At 45.1% G+C, this 9,147-nt stretch overlaps 1 long non-coding RNA gene across 1 annotated transcript; it reads left to right on the plus strand.

Moving 5' to 3' along the window:
* Positions 1 to 69: 69 nt before the first annotated feature.
* On the plus strand, positions 70 to 1,280 carry LOC140697001 (uncharacterized). The gene is made up of 2 exons (XR_012073814.1): positions 70 to 358; positions 961 to 1,280. It is a non-coding gene; the product is annotated as an uncharacterized lncRNA (long non-coding RNA).
* The last annotated feature ends 7,867 nt before the right edge of the window (positions 1,281 to 9,147 follow it).

The following is a 9,147-nucleotide window of genomic DNA, read 5'->3' on the forward strand; positions in this document are numbered from 1 at the left end:
GACACAGGCAGGGTCTGGGGCAGCTAGAGTCCAGTAGAGGGGTCTTTTACATTAGGCCCTGAAGGAAGACTAGGAGTTCAACAGCTAAAGCAGTGGGAGGACACTGGTGGTAGAAGGAACAGAAGATGCAAAGGCCCGGACTTGGAAGAATCCAATCACTGTCCGAATGGAGGAGTCTGGTTTGGGGAAGGGGGGATGGGTAGGGGCACAAGGCTCCTCATTTTCACCTAATCAGGGGGTTCCTCTCGTCCTCCTCTTGCTCCTCTCGAGCTTTGGACAGTGTACCTGGTATCTAGCCTATGGGCGCTGCCTGGGTAGCAGACTGGCCTGGCAGCCAAAGGAACCACAAGACAGGCAGGTAACAATCATGAGCTTCCCGCCAGTCTCCTGTCTGCGGCCCAGGGGTGTGGTACATTTGGCAGGCCTCCCTCAGCCCAGGGCCAAAGGCAGTCCTGGCATGAGCTGAGAAGGGAGGCAACCGTGTGTGGGCAGCCAGTGGCAGGTGTGGGGAAACAGGTCGACACAGGGGCTAGAACCCCCATCCAACAGGGAGCTCCTCAAAGCCCAGCGTTGCCACCACAACAGTTTGCACACCTCCAGGAATGGAGAACTCAATGCTCCCCAGGGCATCCTGCTCTATTCCCAGCTGGAGGCCCCTCACACATCATCCTACCAGCCTCCACTTGATGGATGGGGAAACTCCTGGGTGTGGCTCAGAGATAAGAGGGCCTCAGAATCAGCGGCAAACCTGGGACAGGCCGCTGATCTTTGACTTGAAAAGCCCAAAGCCAGAGTGTCTCCTGCAGTGGGTGAGGTCTGGGTCCAGGCTTTGCCCCATGGGGCACCACCACACCTGCCAGATCCTTCTGCCCCAGGCGAGGAGCAAAAAAATTCACTCAGAGATCGACCCCAGGACTCAGCCTGTCCAGGTGAAACTAGCCCGATGCTTTCATCTTACAGATGAGAAAATTGAGGCCAAAGAGGGGACAAGTCAAAGGACAGACTGGCAAGAGACCTGGGAGTGGAATAAAAGCTCAAGATGTGTGATCACAATCAGCTGCCATGGCCAAGTAATCCCCAATTCCCTAAGGTCCACTTGGACCATAGAAACTCAGCTTCGAGATAAAAAGCCACCACAGCCCTGGTCCTAGAAATGAAAGAAACTGCATATTCATATTTGTCATGTGGTATCCTGGGTGAGATTCTGGACCAGAAACTGGGCATTAGGTAAAAACCAAGGGAATCTGAATAAAGTATGACCTTAGGTAAAAATGTGTAAATATTGGTTCAGTCCTTGTAACAAATGCAGCATACTGTATTATAAGATAATAAAATAAAGAAATTTGAGGTGGGAGGGTATAGCTCAAGTGGTTGAGTGCATGCTTAACACACACAAGGTCCTGGGTTCAATCCCTGGAACCTCCTCTAAAAATAAATAAGTAAACCAAATTATCTACCCCCTAGAAAATTTTTTTTGATGTGACTGACAAAGGTTTAATTTCCAGAATGCAAACAGCTCATACAGCTTAACAAAAAAAAAAACCAACCCAATCCAAAGATGGGCAGAAGACCTAAACAAGCAATTTTCCAATGAAGACTTTAAAATGGCCAATAGGCACATGAAAAAATGCTAAATATAGTTAATTATCAGAGAAATGCAAATCAAAACTACAGTGAGGTACCACCTCACACCAGTCAGAACGGCCATCATTCAAAAAGTCCACAAACAATAAATGCTAGAGAGGATGTGAAGACAAGGCAACCCTCCTACACTGCTGATAGGAATGTAGTTTTGTGCAGCCATTATGGAAAGCAGTATGGGGATTCCTCAAAAAACTAAAAACAGACTTACCCTATGATCCAGGAATCCCACTCCTGGGCATATATCTGGAGGGAACTCTAATTCAAAAAGGCACATGCACCCCAATGTTCATAGCAGTGCTACATACAATAGCCAAAACAAGGAAGCAACCCAAATGTCCATTGACAGATGACTGAATAAAGAAGCAGTGGTATATTTATAGAATGGAATACTACTCAGCCATAAAAAAGAATAAAATAATGCCATTTGCAGCAACATGGATGGACGTAGAGATTGCCAAGTGAAGTAAGCTAGAAAGAGAAAGAAAAATACCTATGATATCACTCATATGTGGAACCTAAAAAAAAAAAAGGACAAAAAGAAAAGGACACTAATGAACTCATCTACAAAACAGAAACAGACTCAGAGACATAGTAAACAATCTTATAGTTACTGGGGGAACACAGATGGGAAGGGATAAATTTGGGAGTTTGAGATTTGCAAATGTTAGCCACTATATATAAAAATAGATTTTAAAAAACCAAATTTCTTCTGTATAGCACAAGAAACTATATTCAATATCTTGTAATGACCTTTAAGGAAAAAAATATGAAAACGAATGTATATATGTATGTATAATGCACGACTGGGACATTGTGCCATACAACAGAAACTGACACATTGTAACTGACAGTACTTATATTAAAAACTAAATAAATAAAACTTTTTTAAAAAGAAAAGAAATTTGGGTATGGAGGGTATGTGAGCTATCAATACTATCTTCACAATTTTTCTGTACACCTAAAACTGTTAAAAATAAAGTTTATTTTCGGGGGAGAGGACAGCTCAGTGATAGAGCATGTGCTTAGCATGTACCAGGTCCTAGGTTCAATGCCCAGTACCTGTTAAAAAATTAAAAAATAAACCTAATTACATCTCCCCACCAAATAAAAAGTTTATTTAAAAAATGAAATACGTGTATGTATATATAAACACATATGTATATATATTCATCTATACACACACATATATAGTTGTTGTTGAATCCCTAACAGCATTAGAAAACAAAGACTTCTGTGGATAGAAACCAAGAGGAACCCCCTAAAGCCAGCCACTCTTCCATGACTCCTGCACTTCCTTCCATGGCCCTGCTTCCCCTGGGCTGGGCACCAGCCTTGATGGGGGAGGTTCACTGACTCTCAGGAGGGACCCTGATCAGAGGCTCTTGGTCAGGGTGCTCTGGTGTCTTCAGTTGCCTGTGAGAGCAGGAAGCACCCATGCCCAGAAATCTTATCTGTAGTATTTCTTGCCCCAGCAGAAAGTCCTCTTCTGCCTCTACGTTTGCAGAAAACAGGCCAGAATACATTCCATTCTGCCCCTCCCAGCCCTCCCCAAGTCTAACAGCCTGTGACCCCGAGTCAGCCAACACAGAGGGAAATCACTCCACGAAAGAAGGGCAACCACCCCAAGAATGGCAGGAACTCCACACCTGGGAAAACAAAGCCACTGGAGAAAAGAGAGGCTGATTAAGGTATGAGAATAACATCTCCCAGGAGACACAAAAGGCTATTCCATCCACTAAAGTAAATAAACCCAACAGAGATGGGCCAGAATAAACTGCTTGTTAAAAAAAACAGCTCTCTATTGAAATGGAAGCACGTGACAGAAAAGAGACATGAAGGACGGAGACAGAACCCCAATATCCACCTAATGAGATTTTAGAAGGACAGAATGGAGGAGAGGCAAACATCCCCTGCCTTGCTTTCTTCGTAGAAGTCATCACCCGCTGAAATTGTCATTTAATTATATGTAAGTATAATTATCCCCATCTGAAAGAAATCATTATGGCAAGTACTTATTTACTCCTTTGTCTTCTATTCCCTCTTCTAGAGTGTCTTGATCCCCTAGGTTTACCCCTGGCATCCCTAATGCCTAGAAGAGTTTCTGGCACAGGAGATGCCCTTAAAAATGATTTGTTCAATGAAAGGATGAATGAGTCATGTCAAACAAAGTAACCAACGAGGATGCCCCAGAATGAAGGAAGGACACGAGTCTTCAGGCTGAAAAGGCTCAAGGGAGTTGACAAGATGAAAGTGTGGATCAACCACTTTGGAAGACTCTGCAGCAAAATCTCCTGAAGCCCTGCAGCCATCTGCCTCATGATGCAGGCGTTTCACTCCCAGGTCCACAGTCCGAAGACATGAAAAGAGTCATTCACCAAAGACACATGCAGGGATAGTCACAGCGGCTTTAGTGGCAGGAGCCCAGTCCTGGAGACAAGCCTCACCTTCAGCCACGATGAGAGCAGACAGACAGATCCGCCAGCTGGACGCCATGCCTGCGCCACAGACAAACAGAAGCACCGGTGCACACATGACGTGTTACCAGAGCCTTTTTATTTTCTGTGCTTTTTTTTTTTAAATCAGAAAGCAAATTTTGTTATTTAAAAATTTTTTTTAAATTGAAGTTTATTGTCAGTTACCATGTGTCAATTTCTGAGTACAGCATCATGTCCCAGCCATGCACATACAGACACATATTCGTTCTCATAAAAGGTTATTACAAGATACTGAATATAGTTCTCTTATCTTCTGTACATTTGATGCTTTGAAATCTTGGGGCATGGCTGACCTTGAAGAGTCTGCCCTCCCATTCCTAGGGACAGTGAATGCCTCGGCTGGGAGTGCGCCTTTCATATGTAAACTAACCAATCCTGAGCCCACAGGCTCACACCTCCTCTGTTTGCCTGCCTCCTCTATCTGCCCGGCACTCAGGACCAATATTCTCCTGCCCTGATCACCCCAGGGTGGGGTACCAGATGGCAGACAACCCAGATGAAATTATTCAAAGTAACCTGTCCAAAGCCTGCTGAGCCTGCCTCACCAGTTCCTTCATGGAAACCACAATAAAATCTCCTGCCCTGCTTTCCCCTCCCTCCCTCCGCTCCTGCCTGACCTGGCGCTTCCCAGGGTGGCCCTGGTGGCGCTGCCCCTGCTCTTGGGAACTACACAGAACAAACTGTCTTGTAGCCTCCTGATCTGCTGGCCCCACCACACCTGAAGAATAATAAAGCCTACATTTATAACAATCCGTGTATGGAGTGGGAGGGTACAGCTCAGTGGTAGAGCTTGTGCTTACATGCACCCGGTCCTGGGTTCAATCCCCACTGCCTCCATTGAACGAACAAATAAATAAAGCTAATTACCGCTCCCCCCCCCCGCCCCGTGCATACACACAAACACAGAACAACTGGCTCACTGAGCAGGGTGGTTTGGCCTCAGACGGGTAGAAGTCACTAGACTGCTCCCTGCTTACCAAGTGGTCCCACCAGACCTCAGTGGCAGCTGGGGAGGGTGGCGCCACCTGCTGGCACCACTGTGCTTGCTGCCACTGCTATGGGTGACTGGCCCAGGTGCCTACGGATTCCCACTCAGAACTCAGGAAGCCAAGCCCTCCTACAGGTTTCTGGTCTGAGCTGTTCCTTGCCTAGATTCCAGGAGGCCATTCCCAGGGCACCCCTTTTTCTTGGCTGACTGGCTACGTGTACAAGGAACACTCCACAGGGAGAGAGATGTGACTTCCCTCCAGGAGCATGGACGGGCCTGACCAGGCCACACTGAGAAGCGGTGGGCACACTGAGCTGTCGGAAGAGGTCCCCAACCGTTCAGCCCACCCCGTGGGGCGGGGGGGGGTACTCTTCAGAAAGGGGGAACCACACGGTGAGGGCACCCACCCCAGGGACCACACAGGTCCTGGGGGGCAGGGCCAGAGTTGTGTAGTTTGCCTAGATGCAGTCTGATTTCCCCCCTGACCCAGCAGAGCAGGAGGGACCACGCCCCTGGAGACCTTGGGGGAGGGGGGAGAAAAGGCAAAAGGACTCTCTCAAGTAGCGGCTGCTGCCTGAGGCTGAGCCCTGGGCCCCTTGTCCCTGCTCCTTTTTTCCTGTCTAGAATCTGCATACCACAGCATCAGGCAGCTAAAAGCCTAAAACAGAAAAGAAAACAAAAACAAAAAGGGAAGGTGAGGGGAAAGAGGGGAAAAAAAGAAGAAAAAAGAAAACCCTAGACACAAGGGGAGAAAGTGTCTCGGGGAATAAATACATTATGTTCTTTATAAACATTTAAAAATGTATTTATAAAATATATAATACATTAAAGATCCATACTTGGGAATTCAACATTTAGCCACTAAAAGTTTATACAATTACATATACCATAACTATATGTATAACAAATAAATCACAGAATTTACATACTAAAATAATTTATCTCACAAAAAGATTAAAAAGGCATCACTTGGCTTTTGTGCCTCTATAACACAGGTGCTAAATTAACTTTAGTATTTGCTAAAATGTACCCTTGATACATGGACTTTCATAGGCTTAATACTGGAGCTCAAATGATAGTCATACCTGGGGATCCCACGAAATCTGAACGCCATAGGCCCTGTAATTTCAGGGAAGAAACTAAAAATAGCACAGAGATAAAATAGATACATCGCACTCTAACTGCAGCCTGAGATAAATTTTTCATAGTCGTGGTCATAGTATTCTTTGCCCTAAAATATCCCATATTAGGCAAAGACGCCCTATAACAATGACAATAAATTAAAATTAAGGTAGGTCTTGGGCATCTACACATTGGCTTGAAAAGATGTGACCCCATGGATCCCTAGCTGAAATAGTGAACATGGCCCAGTGTAAGTGGAAACAGGCCCTGTAGGGGGTAAAATTGATTCTGTAAAATCAATCAGTAAGGAGTGATTATCCCACTGCTTCCATTTAATAGCCCACCTTCACCTGTTTTGAAACCTGGGGAGAAGAAATGGTGCCTCCTGCTGGATTTACCACAGTAAAGCGTGGTCTATCCATTAAGGACCCAATATCCAACATTATTAAGATGACCATCTCCACCCAATCAGCACTAGTGTGTGTTTTACTCTTATAGATTTGACTGGTATGTTCTGTTCAGTGCCTTTCAGCCAGCTTGCCTTCAACTCCAGCGGGGCACACACACACCTTTTCCAGGCTACCCGTGGTGTGTATCAGCTGTGCCATCACACGCCACCTGTACAGACTAGGCCACTCGCTCCCCAGGGCCTTCCACTACGATCCCGCCCAACTTCCCACCAAGCCCTCCCCTCTCCCAGCACAACCACGACAACTGCCCCTTCCCTTGGTTACACACACCACCACTCGTCCTCACATAGACGTTACCCGACTGTCAGCTCATGCCCCCAGCAACGTGACCACCCCCCAAAACACATCAAAGCGGTATTGTTGAAAATAAGCAAAAACAGACAGTAGCAACAAAGCATACTGTATCTCTTACATTTTTAAACACACTCTACAGCTCCACCAAGACATTGTTAGAGACCCTGGAAATTTCAGATCTGGTTTCTTGGCTAACGTCACACACATGAGAACCTCAGTTATGGACCAGCCTGGAAGGACTCCGAATACTCCTACCTGGGTCACTCCTTCCTGTCCTCATAATAAAGTTTTCCCTGCTGTTTAGGGAAACTTATGCCACACCCTCGATCATCCCCTCAAGGGCTCCCTAATATGATGTCAAAGCATCATGGGGCCAGTTGTATTAATCACATTTTTTGTTTTATGTTATTCTGATGCTATGACATCTTGGGGCCTTGTTGACCCTGAAGAGATGGCTCCTCCCAGGACTAGCCAGTTCCTAGAGATAATAAAGGACTAGCTTGTGAGTCTGTTTCTCAAATGCAAACTAACCAATCCTGATCCGAGGCATCACGTTCCTAAAGAATAGCACGCGGGGAGGGTGTAGCTCGGTGGCAGAGCATGTGCTTCGCATGCACAAAGTCTTGGGTTCAATCCCCAGTCCCTCCATTAAAACTATATAAGTAAATAAACCTAAGTATATCCCCTCCAAAAAATGACAGAATTGGGGCATTCATATTACTAGATTTCACGACTTACAACAAGGCAATGAGTCATCTGTGAAAGAACAGAATAGAAATGGTACAGAATAGAAAACCCAGAAACAGACCCCACACAAATAGAGTCAACTGATCCTTGGCAAATCTCCAGCAAAAGTTCTAGAACCACTGGACAGCCATATGCAAAAGAACAAGTGAATCTAGACACAGACCTACCTTTCACAGAAATTAACTCAAAATGGATCACAGACCTAAATGTAAAATGCAAAATAAGGGAACTTTTGCTCTGTGAAAGACACTGTTACAACAATGAAAAGATAACCCACAGACTAGGAAAAAAACATTAGCAAACACATCATCTGACTTGTATCCAAAACATACAAACAACTATTAAAAGTCAACAATAAGAAAACAAATAACCCAGTTAACAAATAAGTGAAAGATCTGAACAGACACCTCACCATAGAAGATATACCGACAGCAAATAGCTTATGAAAAGATGCTCAGCATCATGTGTCATTAGGGAAATGCAAATGAAACAGTAACGAGACACCACTGCGTACCTACTAGAATGGTAAAACCCAGAACATGGACCACACCACATACTGACAAAGAGGCAAAGCAGCAGAAACTGATTCATCCATACAATGGAGTGTTATTCAGAGATAAAAAGAAAGGAGCTAATAAGTCACAGAAAGACATGCATGAATCTTTAATGCAGACCGCTAAGTCTGAAATCACGACATACTATTGAAGGAGAAATAATAAAATGGCCGCACTTAGGCTAACAGATTCTTGGCTTTATGCTTGCTGCTTGCTCTTGGAAAGGTCGGCAAACCTGACTGACTGGTTACTACTCACAGCCCCAGGCCCATTGTTAAAACTAAAGCTATTGATTGTACTGTTTCTACCTTATCCTAGTAATCAGAGTTATAATCATGCTTGGCATCTGAGTTGTTCTCCAGGAAGAAGGTCACAGGACTGTAACCTTACAAAATAGCCTGAATTACCAAGAAGACCACACCTTGGGCACTTACGAGATACAGAGGTAGAAAGGCAACCACTGGCCTCTATGGAATTGGTCGCCTGGAGACACCATAATGCCACCATGATGCCACTTTGAGTCTTACGAAGAGAGAATCATTCTGTTGACTGGTATCGATGCCTTACTGTTTAAGCTGTGTCTACAGAATCACTAAGCCCCAGCCCCAAGACGGCTCACAGTTTTGAAGGCACCACCCTGCTGTGAGTCTCCTTTGCCCAGCAAAGTAATAAAGCTGCCTCTTTTCTTCAAAGCTCCAAGACCTGACCTCTGACTTATCTGGCTCATCAACGACAGGGGCCGATCTCTCAGCAACACTACGTGATTGCTATTATAGAACATTCCAGAAAAGGCAAAACTATTGAGAATATAGACAGAAGAGTGGTTGCCAGGA

Source organism: Vicugna pacos, chromosome 6 (genome assembly GCF_048564905.1).
Source record: "Vicugna pacos chromosome 6, VicPac4, whole genome shotgun sequence".
Lineage (NCBI taxonomy): Eukaryota > Metazoa > Chordata > Mammalia > Artiodactyla > Camelidae > Vicugna > Vicugna pacos.